Here is a 16122-nt window from a genome sequence, read left to right as displayed (position 1 = left end):
GCATTAGTATTATAAGAAATAAAATAGCATATTGTGGAAAGCTGCAAGTGAACAAAACTCTCCCTAGGTTCTGCCAGGGGCTTGAATTTGCTACTTAACTGTCATAGCTCTTTCATGTCTTGGTGTGTAAAACGAAAATGTGTTTTTAGAATGAGTTTTTACCAAGGAATTTCTGTGTCTATGTAGCTATCACACAATTTGAACGGTAGAAAATATACCTTAAGTATCTAGCTAAGTTTGAATTCATAGTATTTAGGAGTGTACAACTTTATAAAAATCTTAGATGTTGTCTTTTACAAACTGGTTCCCAAAGCTAGTTTTTCAATAGAATCACCTGGAAAGCAAATAACAAAACACAGAATGTAGTAGATCCCCGGCCTCTGCGCCCAGGGTTTTGGCAGCAGGTTCTGGAATTAGTCCTTTGTGAAGATGATGCAACTAACATACGAACAAAACCAGTGACATCAGTTAGGCCCCATAGCAGCAAACGATGGAGCCAGGATTTGAACCGCTGATCTGGTCTCAGCCTCCATTCTAAGCACAAGTGCATGTCTAACTCACACTCCCTATACAACCTGCTTTTCTAACTCAACTTTCTTTTCTCTAAGTATTGAACAGTCTGTTTCTGATAGAATATGCTGTGCAAGTTTATTTTTTTCAAATGTTGGCTACAGAATTTCTTGATACAATTCCAAAGGTTACATGCATATTTAGCTTCTTTTTGGTTGGATTTTGTTTCTGTCACACTCCCCAGCTCAGTTCCTAATACATGTTGTGCTTCTGTGGCTCCTTTGTCCTCGTTTGTCAACTTCCTCTTGATTTTACTTGTGATTGTGTAAGAGCGGAGCAGGGGTTGACTGTCATTTCACTGTACATGAAAGTGTTAGAATGTGCTTGGTGGCGAATCAATCCTTATTGAAAGGAAAGGCATAACCTGAGAACTTCTCAGTGTGGAGCCACTGTCACTGACACCCAAGCTGGTGGACACATCTAATCAGAAAATGAGGGAACTTCAAAATGTTTATGGAAAAATGAAATAAAATGGTAGGGTGTTTATTTTGCCCAAACATTAGTCTGTGAAGAGTGTTTTCATAATACATATTTTTTTGTGGCCTTTGGAAGACTCCTAAAAGCTATGAATGTTTGGTCTCAGTTTTGGTTTTTATAGATCAAAACCATCCCTCAAGACAAATTATTTCATTAGATCTTTTTGAAAATCAAAGCTACTTTGAATAATGAAAGTAGTTCATATTTGTGTTGTTTTGGAGTAATACCATTTAAACAGTTCTTTGACTAGAAAAAAATGTATTTCGAATTTACAAATTACTTTCTGTAACTCCAGTTTGTAATGTAGGGACTCATTTTGGGAAGTTAGAACACAATGATAGTATTCATTAAGCATTTCCTTAGTTTCCTGTAATATCTAGTATTGAAAATATGTTTTAAATGAAAAACTAAGTTTGATAAATGTCCAAATTGTATACAATCCATTAGGCAAAGATTCTGACTTGAGTAACACATGTTAGGCAGAAATACTCCACTTTTTGTCCTATATAAGGAGTGTGCTTATTGATACCCTATTGATAGAATTGAAATTAGTGATTTAAATATTTTCTGGGACCTGGCATGATAGCCTAGTGGCTAAAGTTTTTGTCATGCACACACCGGGATCCCATATGTGTGTCAGTTCATATCCTGGCGGTCATGCTTTCTGTTCAGCTTCTTGCCTATGGCCTGGGAAAGCAGTCGAGAGCAGCTCAAACCCTTGGGACCCTGCACCCGTGTGGGAGACTAGTGAAAATCTCCGGGCTCCTGGCTTTGGATTGGCTCAGCTTTGGCCACTGCAGTCACTTGGGGAGTGAATCATCGGACAAAACATCTTCCTCTCTGTCTCTCCTCCTCTCTGTATATCTGACTTTCCAATAAAAATAAATGTATGTTTAAAAAATTCTGCCATAAAAATCTGAATATTTCACACCAAACAATAATTATAATTAAGACATAAGCAATCAAACACAGCAAAGATCACTCTATATAAAAATAAATGCTCGTCGTGGGAATTGTAATAAATAATTGTTGAAAACTAATTTTTAACATGTTTATGAAGTGAACTAAAAGTTGCTCAGTATTTCAATTTCAAGAATCTTGTATAATGTTAAAGTTGTTTTGCTAACACTCATCTCTGTTGTGTAATATGAAAATTCTTTTCTTTCAGGGTAAATCTTTTACATTTTTCTTTCCATTTAACTTTACTGAAATATAATTTGTATCTTTTACAATTCACTCATATTTTTACTTCATGAGGGGTGTATGGGAACTCTGTGTCACCACATCATATTTTTTTTATAAATTTAAAATTGTTATGGAATAAAACGTCAAAAATTTTTACATTATTTTATTTGAGAGACAAAGGAGCAAAGCTCCCATCTGCTTGCTAGCTCCTAAAATGGTCACAGTGATTGCAGGTGGTCCTGAGCCAAACCCGGGCGCCAGGAGCTCCACCCAGAATGTCCGAGCTTCCTCTTAGCTGCAACCTGACCATTCTGGCCTTCCACTCACAATGTTCTACACTTTCCATTAAAAGTAACAATTAACATGAGCAAGTGTGAGTTAATCATATTTCTATTTGTTCCTCTTTCCATGTCCTTTTTCCTACCTTCTCTCCAAATTTGCATCAGCTCATAGTTTATCTCACTTCTGTTTTGGAGATTTATGGGTGAAGGTTTAAAGTACATATCATTAGCGTATCACAGTCTGTCCTCACATAAAGTCTGAGAACTTGACATCAGTACACATACAAGTCTGCCTTTAGTGCTGTGGTCATGTGTCTCACATCTATAACTTATGTACTTAAAAATCCATTATTTTTGCTTGAAAACAATTACTGCTAAAAACATCAGTAAATGAGGGCCCGGTGCAGTAGGCTAGTGGCTAAAGTCCTCACTTTGAATGCACTGGGATCCCATATGGGTGCCAGTTTTAATCCCTGCAGCCCTGCTTTCCATCCAGCTCCCGGCTTGTTCCCTGGGAAAGCAGCCAAGGATGGCCCAAAGCCTTGGCACCCTGCACCCAGTTTGGAGACCCAGAAGAAGCTCCTGGGCTCCTGGCATCGGATTGGCTCAGCTCCAACCATTGCAGCTGCTTGGGGAGTGGATCATTGGATAGAAGATCTTCTGCTCTGTCTCTCTTCCTCTCTGTATATCTGACTGTCCAATGAAAATAAATAGTTTTTAAAAATTAGTAAATGAGAAGAGAGTCTTTCAAATATACCAACATAATTACCATTTCCGGCACTCTGCCCTCTTTACATAGCAGCTTAGTTGTATATGCACCATTTTTCTTTCTGCCTAAGGAAATAGCTTTATTTTCCCTTGCAGTACAAGTTGCTAATAATTCTCTCAGTTACTCTGGTACTGAGGCATTATTTAATCATTGAATTAAATTAAGGAAGACTTGTAACTTAACAGGTATTTTTCCTTTGAGCACATCAATCTGCTGTTCTATGGTCACGTACCCTGCATAGATTCTAACAAGAAGTCGGTTGTGAATAATAGGTGGTGTCTTTTATTTCTGGCTGCTTTTAATAATTTCTCATGACCACTAATTAATGATACCAAATATATTTCCATCTTGAGGTTTCCTACTTTTCTCCAACAATTGGAGAAAATTGGATAATTTTCAGGTAATGACTTGGATTTATTTTCTCATTAAATGGTTTTTACCTAAACACAGATGTCTGTTATTTCTGTACCTTTTAAAAATGTTTTTAAAGATTTATATAGTTTTATTGGAAAAGCAGATTTACAGAGAGAAGGAGATACAGAGTGCTGGTTCACTCCCCAAGTGGCCACAGCAATTGGAGCTGAGTCAATCTGAAGCTAGGAGCCAGGAGCTTTCTTGGGGTCTCCCACGCAGGTGCAGGTTGCCAAAGCTTTGGGCCATCCTCGACTGCTTTCCCAGGGCACAAGCAGGGAGCTGGATGGGAAGCTGGGCCGCAGGGATTAGAACCGACGCCCATATGGGATCCCAGTGTGTTCAAGGCAAGGACTTTAGCCGCTAGGCTACCATGTCAAGCCCCAAATTGAGCACTTGTTCCAGATGGTTTTAAAGTGTCACATGACTGAATTCTATATACTTTAGCACAGCACAGAACTTCTAAAGAATCATGGAATACAGTCCATAGGAGTGGCAATGCTAGGACTCTGGAGGTAAAAGTAAAGTTATTCTATAGCTGTGCTTCAAAATGTAGAGCGTGCAGGCCGCTGGGGAGAGCAGCACCATTGAAGGTGATGTGGAAAAGTGAATCACATGCAGGCTGGCTTCTTGAGAACTGACCATCTCCCCTCCCTACCCCCCCCCAAAGGCAAAAAACCCTAAAAAACCTGAAATTGCCTGTACAAAAGACTCATTCAGAAACAAAGAAATCATGTTTTTGGACAGAATGAGATTCCAGATATGTGATCCCATTTTTTTATATGCTGGGGTGAATAATACTAAAACCTCTTATGATTTTAATCTAGCTTATCACCCCCATCTTCTTAGTAAGAACCAGGAACCTACAAAATCCAGCTCACCCCAAGGAGCTCAAGGGGACTTCAGTATTTAACAGTGTTCACTCGTCTGTCCAGTGCCATTCCTCCCAGAAGGATAATGGATGGTGTCGTGTATCTTAATGTCGTAAGAAGACAGTAGAGGTGGTTAAAATTGTCCATTAAGATGAGAAAAAATGCATGAATCAGTTCCAGAAAGGCTGGGTGGGATTGGAGTTAATGAGGCTTTCAGTAATTAGTAGCAGGGGGATGTGACCTGGAAAAGAAATTCCGCTAAAGCTTAGTAGGAAACAGAAGTTGCAGCACCAGGTTACACGGTTGGGTTTAATTAAGCACTGATTCAATCCAGCTGGTCAGGAAGTTCACTTTGATGCCTACCTGCTCTACTTAATTATTATTTCAAATATTTGATGATATCCGTACCATTTAACAAGGAGAGCTGTTTATATAAAGGATGATACCAGCTGGGTTATAGGCCTCAACCCATGCCTGAGGATGGACTCACCAATGACTTTCCATCGTGTCTCACATTTCATTGCAGTCGAGAGAATTATTAGAGTCTCAGTAAATAATAAGCTAATATTAGTGACTGAGCTTTTCATTATGTGTAACTGTAACCATGATGAACAATACCACCACGTTCCCCAAATCTGTGTGTATGTTGTCTACATAATGGATTAAAAATGAGAGGTAAGTTTTCCTAGCCTCTTACCAGCAAAGACTCTCATGGAAGGTGGCTAATTTTGACCAAATCCATTTTATAGCATGAATAGGGTCTACTTAAATGTTTGAACTGTGAGTTGAGCTGCCATGCTGCAATGTCTTATATCTTATTATTTCCAGTGTACATTTCTCAACCTGAGAACTTAAAGAGATCTGATGACAGGAGATCCACTCATGCTTTTAAAAATAAACTGGGTATTATTTAAACAGTGAATGGTAACAGTGTAAGACAGCAATGCATCTAGATTTCAGAAACCTGTGCCCCTGTTACAATTTCTCATTTCTAGTTGTGAGAATATTGAGGACTGATGCAGGTCTGCTAAAATATCTTAAGGATGTTATAGAATATCCACATGAATCATTAATACACCAATAAACTGCATATATGTAGTTTTCTCATGGAGGTGGATTTGGCTAATTCTTTAAGGGAGAGTTGGTGAAATCAATTTGTATTTCATTTCAAGTGATTTAAGGGAATCTCTATGAATTTGGGCAACAATATCACATTAACTTCTAACTGTGACTGAGGTTTTCTTTATTCTTTTCTCCCTCCATGACAAAGCCTCTTCTTGTATCAATGCTAAATGCTAAAGAAACCAGTATAGTTGTTGTCTATTCCCATCAATGAGCATGGATGATTTCCATTCAACAGTCTGTAATGATCAAATAGATTGTTCTTTATCCTTTCCTATTGGGAACAAAATGCCTGTTACTGAAGATTCAGTATTTGAATGAAGTTAGTATGTGGCATTAGAGGGATGTGGCATTAAAATCTGTGTACCATTCATCTCACCAGTCAAACTTGCCCTCTACTTTCCTTTCTGACTGGAAAAGCAATAGAAAAAGAACAAATTCTTTTATGAAAATTTGAGCCTGAGTTTATGTGGAGTTGTCAATATTCTGGACCTAAGAAATGTAGTAATTTTAGAAAGCCAGTTAAAGAAACTGCTTATGAAGGCTTAAACCTTTAAGATTCAATTAGACTGAACATTTTTTATTATGAAAACATTTTCAGTTTAAACCTATGCTTCACGGTTGGTGTTTAGATCTTTCCTTTTTAAAAAATTTAAACATTCCAGGACGCAGCGTGATGGCTCAGCTGGCTATTCTCCTTGCAAGACTAGGATTCCATATGGGCACCAGTTCATGTTCTGGCTGCTCCACTGCCTATCCAGCTCCCTGCTTGTGGCCTGGGAAAGCAGTACAGGACGGCCCTGAGCCCGAGCCCATGCCCATGCCCTGAGCCCATGCACACACCCAGAAGAAGCTCCTGGCTCCTGGCTTCGGATTGGCTCATCTCTAGCCATTGCGACCGCTTGGGGAGTGACCATCAGATGGAAGATCTTCCTCTCTGTTTTTCCCCGCTTTCTGTATATCTGCCTTTTCAATAAAAATGAACAAATCTTTAAAAATATATGTAACTACAGCTATTAAAATATTGATCATTTTTCAATATGTTTCTTCGTGATCAAGTCAACACTGACACACAACATCACCCAAGGGCAATATTTCTCCTAATATTTTTTATCTTTTATTCTTTTTTCAGTTTAAAATGGGTCAGAAATGTTCACAAAAACAGTATGTAGTTTCTAAATTTTCCTTTTTTTCTTACTGGATGCAATTTTTAAATTTTACACCTTTTAGGCATTTTACCACATTTACTTCAACTGTTGGTATTATGTAATATACATATTGTTACAAGCAGAGTCGGGGTTTATAATAAATGATCACATTGTAGGTACAGAACATCATTGTCATTTATATGTTAATTTATGTTTAACTCTTTGTATGTTAAGTTCCATAAATAAAATAAAATGTAGCATCATTTTGAGTCTGTTGAAAATGTCAAGATTTCATTGCTTTAATGGCTAAGTAATATTTGCACGTTTGTTTCACTTGCTAGACATCTAGGTTAATTCTGTGTTTTCACAAACACCATGAATTGAGATGCCATCAGTGCGAGAATGCAAGTATCTATCTCTTCATATGCTAATTTAATTTCCTTTGCATATATTCCCAGGAGGGGAATAGTTGGGTCATGTGGTAGATTTAGCTTTAGTTTTCTGATGACTTTATATGATGTCTTTTATAACGATTGTGCTAATTTGCATCCCATCAGTGTATTAGAACACTTTTTCTCTGCAACCTTGCCACTATTTGCTAGCTTTTATTTTTGGATAGCTGCCATTCTCGCTGGAATATCGGGACACATCTTTATGTGTTTTTATTTGCGTTTTCCTGATGGCTAGTGATCCTGAGCGTGTCTTAATGTGTCTTTTGTGCGTTGACTTTTCATCCTTTGAAAATACCGGTTCATTTCCTTTGCCTGTTTGCTAACTGAATTGTTTGTTTTCCTGTTGCTGAATTTCTTGAATTTGTTATATTCTGAATGTAAATCCTTTATTTGATGAATTTTTTCAAATGTTTTCTCTCATTCTTTGTGATTTACTTTGCTGTGCAGAAGTGTCTTAGCTTGATTTAACTCCATTTGCCGATTTTTGCTTTTATTTCCAGTGCTTCTGGGCTCTTCTCCAAGAAGTCTTTGCTAAGCTGATGTCTCAGCATTTCCTCTCTATTTTCTTTTGGTAATTAGATGGTTTCATGTCTTAATCTTAGATCCTTGACCATGGTAAGTTGATTTTTATGTAGGGTACAAGGTAGGGGTCCTGTTGAAAACTTCTGTGTGTGGAAATCCAATTTTCCCAGCACAACTTGTTCAAAAGGCTTTCCTTTCTCCCAGGAATGACTTTAGCTCATTTGTCAGATTATTTAGCTGTAGATGTATAGGTTAATTTTCTTGGTTTCTTTTGTTTTCTACTGGCATACTTGCCCATTTATGAGCAGTACCAGTTTTTTTTTTTTTAATTGAAACAACCTTATATTATGTCTTGAAATCTAGTGTTGTGATGCCTTCAGATTTGTTTTTATTGATTATTACTTTGCCAGTTTTGGGGTTTTTGTTTTAGGAATTTTTTTCTAGTTCAGTAAATAACGTCCTTAATGGGCTTTTGATTGGGATTTCAGTGATTCTGAATGGCTTTTGATGTCATGAATATTTTGATGCTATTCATTGCCATAATCCATGGCTGTGGAGGATTTTTCCATGTTTAAGTCTTTTAAAATTTATTTTATTTTTAAAAGATTTATTTTTTTTATTTAAAAGGCAGATTTACAGAGAATAGGAGAAATAGAGAAAGATCTTTCATCTTCTGGTTTACTCCCCAAATGGCCACAATGGCTAGAGTGTGCTAATCTAAAGCCAGGAACCAAAAGCTTCTTCCAGGTCTCCCACTTGGGTGCCATGGCAAAGGACTTGGGCTGTCCTTTTCTGCCTTCCCAGGCCAGAAGCAGGGAGCAGGGCCAGAGCTGGAGCAGCCAGAAAACTAACAGGTGCCCATAAGGGATTCTAGTGCTTGCAGGTGGAAGATTAGCTTGTTGAGCCACCACTCCAATCCCTTTATTTATTAATGTTGTACAATTTTTATTGTAGAAATTTTTTCATCCTGCTTTAATTTGTTCCAAGGTATTTGAAATTTTTGTAGCCATCAGAAATGGAATTGATTTTACTAGTCTTGTCTCAGAAAGAGTATTGTAGATGTATAAGAATGTTATTGACTTTGGTGTGCTGATTTTATATCCTGCTGCTTTGTTGGACTCCTTATGAACTATAATAGTGGTTTAGTGGAGTAAAGCACTAAGACTGGCATTTGTAACAGGGATAATTTCACTTCCTCCTTTCTAATGTCAATTTCTCTGATTTCTTTTTCTTGACTAAAGACTGTACGGGGTTCGGGCCTTGGGATTCGGGGGCAACTGCCGCTCCTCACAGTGTGGCGGCTGTGGGGGCTGCCCCTGCCGGGTCGGACCCAATGCTGGGGGCTCACGCCAAAGACACTGCTGCAAGGCAGTGAACGAGTCCTCGGCCTCATCCAGGGCACCATGTGGTGCCAGGCTTTGCCTGCTGGCCGCCCGGCCGGGAAGCTCTGGGGTAATGGATGTCCGAATTGCTGCTTAGATAGCTCTAGGGTGACCCCACTGTTTCTGGGTTCTGAGTCAATCCTAAAGATTCCCAACGCCAGTAACTCTTCTTTTGGAGAACTTCTAATCACTCAATAATGCTGAGCTTTGAACACCTATAATGCAGAAGATAACCCCCAGATTGTCTAGCAGGAAATTTTTTTGCCTGACATGATGTTGGTTCAGGAGACTGGTCACATTAGGCAGGTCCATAATTTTAACTAGCACTCTAGAACCTTATCCTGGGGTGGACTCTGTGCAGGATGTGTGGGCCACACCCTGTAGAAAGTTTGGCCCCACTGGTAAACCTAAATTTTAGGTGGTTATGGACTAAGCTAGGTGTGACCAAGGAGCCTGCCATCAATCACAGGTAAAGGGATCCGCCATAGACTGGACTGGGCAAGGCAGCAGCACCCAAATGTGCATCCTGAATAGGCTGTGGGGTGGGCCGGGCTGCAACATTCACCAGCTCATACAAGGCCAAATGGGAGGCCAGAGTACACCGGGCACTGGCCTAAAAACCAATGGCATGTATGTAAACTGGGTTTGGGAGTGGATCAAGTGGAGGTACTTGGGAAGCTCCCCTGGCGAGTCATAGCTCTCGCTGGTGAACACGCCGTCCAGATCTGGGGGTCAGACTAGCAGGGCATAGTATCTCCAAAATGTGTAAATTGGTAATGGAACGTAATGTACTGGGCAGGACTGAGCAAACCTTTGTTTACAAGCAAAACTAGAAACCAGCATGGAACACAGGTCATACCGAGCTAGGCTCTTGCATCTACTGGTCCTCAGAGCAACCACGGGCAGGTGCATGATTTACAGCTAGGAACAAGCCCAATCGGGGAGGTAACGGGATACCCTAATTAGGTTGAGGTTCCCACCAAGGGGCGTATGTGCTAGAATTGGAGCTGCGTTCTATCTAGGAAACAGTTGCAGTCACCCGAGGCACTAGTGTGGGCTGGGATTGGATGCACCAGGCCAGTTCAGACCCCAACACCATCTGGTGTCATGGAGAACCAGGGGGTAGATGTGGGACTGACTAGGCTGGGTCTCAACCCCCTACTGAGCCATGTTTGAGCTGTATGTGGGTATGGACGAGCCATGGCCGGGCTGAAACATCCAACAACAAGAACCAGAATGGGGTGAAAGCCAGCCAGGAAAAGCCACTGTCCCTGCTAGGACAGGACGTGAACTGAGTTGGGTTGGCTCAAGGACCCCCTGGCATGCGCAAAACCTGCCATTGGGAGGGGTTCTGATGGAGGAGCCTGGGCAACTCCTCTGGCAGGACACAGTCCCTGCAGGCAAGCGCAAGAAGCATGATAGGAAACAGTCCAGAATAGGCCATGGAAAGTTTCCCACTGGCACACATTCAGCATGGGTCAGGAGCAGGCCAGGCTGAATCAGTCCATATCACCCACTGGCAAATCCGATCACCAGATCAGAGTGTGGGATGAGCTGGGTTTGGTCACGACAAAACTAGTACACATTATGGAATGCCAGGGCGTGGTTGCCTGTACTGGATATGAATGCAGCACCCAACCAGCACATGTGAGATCCAGGAAGGAAGGGAGGGGCAGAACTGGCGGGGGGATTAAGGGGCTGGTTCCCTCGCCGGACAGCTACTCCCACCGGAGAGCCTGGGCTGGGATAGAGACAGACTAGACTATGCAAGGCTACAACACCTGTGCGCTGCATGTGGAATAGATCAGGGAAAAGCCAGGCTGGGCTGATTATTCCTGCTGGTGCAAGCATAAATTAGAGTGGGTGAGGGATGTTTGGGCATAGCCGCAGAAGCTGGCACTGGGGACTAATTCTGTCAAGTCAAATCACAGAACCACCTAAAGAGTGCATAAACCGGGACAGAGAGACCTGGGAGGGAAAAAGTGGGTTCCCCCTTCTTGGGTCACTAGTCCCGTGGGAGGGCATGAAAACTAGGATGAGGGCTGGGATGGCTAGATAGAGAGGCACTCAACAACACCCGTGAGGGCTGGATGGTTGAGTTGGTTAGATAGAACTGAACTTTAATACCCATTGACAAGTACCAGAGCCAAATGGGATGGGGGACAGACTGGTCTTCTGCTACACATACTGGCAAACCAGGGGCGGGCCGGGTGAGGGTTATCGTGGGTCGCCTCAACTAGGCTGCAGCTCCCACTGGTTAGTGTGAGGGCCGAGTACGTGCTGGGCAGAACCAGACTGGACTGCAACACCCATTGGATCCAGTGCAACTCGGGACTGAAAACAGAATCAACCCAGCAATTGCAACCACCAGCTGATCGGCGTGATGGACTGTGCCGGGCCCTGTGCTTGCTAGAACATGCAAGAAACTAGTCTGGGAATACCTCAAAGTTTCTTTGGAGATCTCCCCAATCGAACTGCTGGACTCAGAACTCTAATCAAGAAAAGACAGAAGACAGAGCAGATCAATCATTCATCTCAGCTATACGTTAGCAGCGAAAAATGGGGCAAACGGAGACTTTATGATGGACCATATCAATCAGTGGACGACCTCATCGAGCGAAACTGGCAGCGATTCATAACTGGAGAACTATTAACACCACTCGAGCACATATCTCGGAGCATGCCCCACATCTGGGACTCGGGGTGGGCGGGAAACCGGGTGGGGCTTCTCCCTCAATATCCTCCTTTACCTCAGATACAAGATGGAAACAATATGGACATAATAGTATTGCCCACTTTCCTATCCCCCTGAACCTTTTTTTTTCTTTTTCTTTCTTTAACTGTAATTAACTATGAAAAGATTGTCAACAACAACACAATAAAATAGATTATAAAAAAAAAAAAGACTAGATAAATCTTCAAGTATGGTATTGTATAATAGTGGTGAAAGGGGACATTCCTGCCTGGATCTGATTTTTGATGGAAAGACTTCTAGCTTTTCCTTCCAATTCAACATAATGGTGGCTGTTGGTTTTTGATTTGTTGACTTTATTGTATTGAGATATGTTCCTTCTGTAGCCATTTTAAAGCTTTTTTTAATAATTGAAAGATGCTGCATTTTGGCAAATGCTTTACATCTATTGAGATTATTGTATATTTATCTTTATTTTGCTATTTATTACATTTATTGATTTGCATGCATTGAACCAACTCTTCATCAATGGACAATATTCCACTTGGCCTGAGTGAATTATCTTTTTCATATATTGTTGGTTTTGATTTGTTTCTATTTTGTTGAGAATGTTTGCATATGTGTTCATCAGGGATATTGAGATGTAGTTATCTTTTTTGTTGTAACTTTGGGTTTTGAATTAAGACAATGCTGGTCTCATACAATGAGCTTAGTAAGGTCATCTTTCTCAGCTCTTGACATCAAAGATTTTTTTGTATGGATTTATGTGTCTGTATGATACAGTTCCGTAGGTTCTGGGATTTTTGCTCCCCTCACCAACTTCCCCTTTATCATTTCAATGCATAGTCCTTCATGAACAGTCATAAGCCCATCATTCTGCCATTTAACTGTATCCTGACATTGTAGGTATGGACAATGGCAGAAAGTCTAGCATCCTACTCTCAAGATATATTTAACAGTTTCAATAGGAGTCCATCTTTGATTTGTAAATAGAGATGCATATTGCATTGTGTCTTCACATCTGGATATGATCGTCTCTATTACACAGTTACTATACATCCCTTTAAATGAAAAGCCATAAAACAAAGTCAACAACAGGATGAAAGATACAAAATTTACAACACAGGAAGTTAAATAACATGTACAGGATGATCTTAGGGTAGCTGAAGAAATGAAAATGAAAGTAACAAACCTTCTTGAAGAAAATGATGGCACTGTAGGATCTATGTGTCACTGAAAAAATTAGTAAGAGAAAAAGAAAGAAAATAACTTTTTGGAAGAAATTACAATAAAAATAAAAATATCAAAACCCACCAGGTATGGCAAAAGCAGTACTGAAGAACTTCAGAAACAGAATAACAACAAAACCAACCAGCAAAACAACAAAATGGGTGAAGGAAATGAGCAGCCATTTTTCAAAGGAGCAAATCCAAATGACTAACAGGTATATGAAAAATGTTCAACTTCCACTTAATTACAGTGAGATTGGCCTATATAAAGAAAATTACCAACAACATCTGCTAGTGAGGATGTGGAGAAAAACATTCCTTACTCCACTGCTGATGGGACTTCAAGCAATCTGCTGTATAGGTCACATATTCTTTCTTTTAAGATTTTATTTATTTTTATTGGAAAGTCAGGTTACAGAGAGGAGGAGAGACAGAGAGAAAGATACTCCGTCCTATGATTCACTCCCCAAGTGGTCACAATGGCTGGAACTGAGCTGATCTGAAGCCAGGAGTCAGGAACTTCCTTAGGGTCTACCAGGCAGGTGCAGGGTCCCCAGGCTTTGGGCTGTCCTCGACTGCTTTCCCAGGCCACAGGCAGGGCGCTGTATAGGAAAGCAGGGCTGTGGGGATTAGAACTAGCGCCAATATGGGATTCTGGCATGTGCAAGGCGAGTTCTTTAGCCACTAGGTTACTCTGCTGGGCCCTAGGTCAAATATTCTTTCGTGAGCCTCACTAAATCTGTGATTAAGATTTCCATTGTATTTTTATTTGACTTACTGAATATTGCATTTCTAATATTTCTGTTTTCTTTCAGCATCTATAAATCTTTTCTGAATCTCTTGTCTATGTCAGGTACTGATTTCCTAATTTTCTTTAAACCTTTTCTGTAGTTTTTACAAATCTTACAATCATTTTTTCCATTTTTGGGCATTTTGTTAGTCTCCCCTTCTTCACGTTCAATATTGGTATATTATTATGTTCCTTCTGGGGGGTTACATTGTCTTCCTTGTTTGTATTCATTATTTCTCTATGTTGGTTTTTGGAGGATGATGGTTCCCAGCTGACAGTGTTGAGCGTAGAGGCAGAGATGGCTGGCAGTATAGGTAATGGTGTTGGTGTGTCTGTCCCCTGTGCTCACAGCACCGAAAGTCTCTGTTCTGTTCTGGCGGTTCTTCGCTGAAAATTTCTCCCAATCAGTCCATGAAAAACATTGTCCTTCTTTTTTGGCATCTTTATTTGAAATCACTGTGGCTTCCCTTTGGAACTTGCCTTGTTTCAAACGTGCAGGAACTTCCTGTTAGAACTGGGATACACTGCAGGGCGTTCTCCATCTAGGCTGTGGGGCGTGGACTTGAAAGCAGTTTTCAAGGGGAGTTTACTGACCCACGCGTTGGGGGCTCTGTCACAGACCCTCCAAGCAGCTTCTTCACGCAGGAACTGCTAAATGTGTTTAATGGATGCTGTTCCCAGCAATATAGAACCACATAAATCAAAGCTGGACCCTAAATCACTAGTCGTGGTACAGAGAAAAGGAGGTGAAAGAGTAGATGCAACTGGATGGTTGAGTCTCCCGGCCACTTGCCTGCTCCACTGGGTCTGACCGGCGCCGTGAGAGTCAGGGCAAAGCACTGCGTGTCTGTGCAGTTAGCCTTTTACTCAGTGGGACATAGTAATGTATCTGTTCCCCAATTTTCAGATTGAGCTCAAGTCACCTGATGCAGCCTTTTAGACATTTCAACGTTTGCATTTTCTTTTCTCCAATGCTCGCTATACAGAGCCCAAAAAGCTCATGTTCAGGGTTGTTGTGAGACTCGGGTGACATGAGTAATGTAAGATCAGTGAAATGCCCTGAACATCGGCACATCATGACTGTCACCTCGCGCACCTTTCTGGTTCTCCTTCGACATCCTCCTGCAGCTGCTCCTCAGCTGCTGCCATCACACTCCTGGTACTGACTGATCACAGCTACTAAAGGCCAGTCTCTAAGGCCAGACCTGTCTCTGTGTCTTACACAAGAAGTACGAGGGCCCATGAACTAGGTCATTTTTAAAAAGATTTATGTATTCTTATTGGAAAGACAGATTTACAGAGAGGAGATACAGAGAGAAAGAATTTCTGTCTACTGGTTCACTCCCCAAGTGGCCGCAATGGCCAGAGCTGAGCTGATCTGAAGCTAGGAACCAGGAGCTTCTTCCAGGTCTCCCATGCAGGTGCACGGTCCCAAGGCTTTGGCTGTCTTTGACTGCCTTCCCAGGCCACAGGCAGGGAGCTGGATGGGAAGTGGGGCAGCCAGGATTAGAACTGGCTCCCATATGGGACCCAGCACATGCAAGGCAAGGACTTATTAGCTACTAGGCTACCACACCAGGCCCAAAATGTCTTTTTTTCATTTATTTTTAAAAATGTATTTATTTTGGCAAAATAGAGGTAGACTTGGCACAATTGGTTAAGGTGATAGTAATTTGTCATGTCCTGCTTCTCTTAGCACTTAGTATGACCACAGAAACCACCTACAAGACCACTTGAAGGCAACTTCCTGTCACTATAAACGCATGCCAGAGTCGCTTTTGCATGGGCTGCATGACCAGCGTCAACCCAGGGCAGGAAGCAGCCAAGCTGCGTTCACCTGACAGCCAGTCCCAAGTTTGCAGCAGCTGCACCAGGAGCCTGGGATCCACAGTACTGCCTGGACCCAGGCTCAAGCTTAACAGATCCTCACCCTTACTTATCACATGGAAGGAAATCAGCTCACTGGGGTACTTCTGAAAGTTCATGAAAAAAGGGACTTGAAAGATGCATTGATTTTGGCGCAAAAAATTTTGAAATTTGCATGAGTTCTCCATAAAGTCCATATGCAAGGTGTGTTATGAAACAGTATGCATAGATTTGCGTTATGGCTGCTCTGCTACTGAATGCTGTATAGTTCACTAAGATACAATGAAATGAGAAGCAGAGAAGGACCTCATTGCTATCTTCCTCAGACGGACTGCCTAATCTGAATAATGATAT

The sequence above is a fragment of the Ochotona princeps genome, chromosome 10, assembly GCF_030435755.1.
Source record: "Ochotona princeps isolate mOchPri1 chromosome 10, mOchPri1.hap1, whole genome shotgun sequence".
NCBI classification, from domain to species: Eukaryota; Metazoa; Chordata; class Mammalia; order Lagomorpha; family Ochotonidae; genus Ochotona; species Ochotona princeps.
The sequence above is the reverse complement of the archived record's forward strand: the minus strand, read 5'-3'. Positions refer to the sequence as shown.